Below are 376 nucleotides of genomic sequence, written 5' to 3'. Positions count from 1 at the left end.
AAGCATTTAAAGGGATCATTTAAATGCTTTTAAGAAGAAGCGGGGATGGCGCACGGCCCTCTCCCTCCTGCAAGTTTTGGAGGACCCTCCAGCCAATCGGCGGGCCAATCAGCTGAAGGGCCCTTTAAATCTTGCAAGAGGGGAGGGAGAGTGGCTGCCGGCGGTCAGGCTTGGGGGTGGACTGAAGCTGACATAAAAATAATGGCAGCCCCATCCCCCAAAAATTTGCCCCACAAGCCAAACAATCCTGGCTACGGGCCTGCGCAAGAGGCTTCCCCAATGACATAACAATCCTCGCTTTGTAGCAATCCTAAAACTAGGACAGAAATAAGAGCCGGTGGAGCATTCCTCTTCTCCTCCTCTGCTAAGAAGGGAG

Source organism: Gekko japonicus, unplaced genomic scaffold (assembly GCF_001447785.1).
Source record: "Gekko japonicus isolate JY-2015 unplaced genomic scaffold, Gekko_japonicus_V1.1 scaffold748, whole genome shotgun sequence".
Taxonomy (NCBI): domain Eukaryota; kingdom Metazoa; phylum Chordata; class Lepidosauria; order Squamata; family Gekkonidae; genus Gekko; species Gekko japonicus.
Note: the sequence above shows the minus strand (reverse complement) of the source record.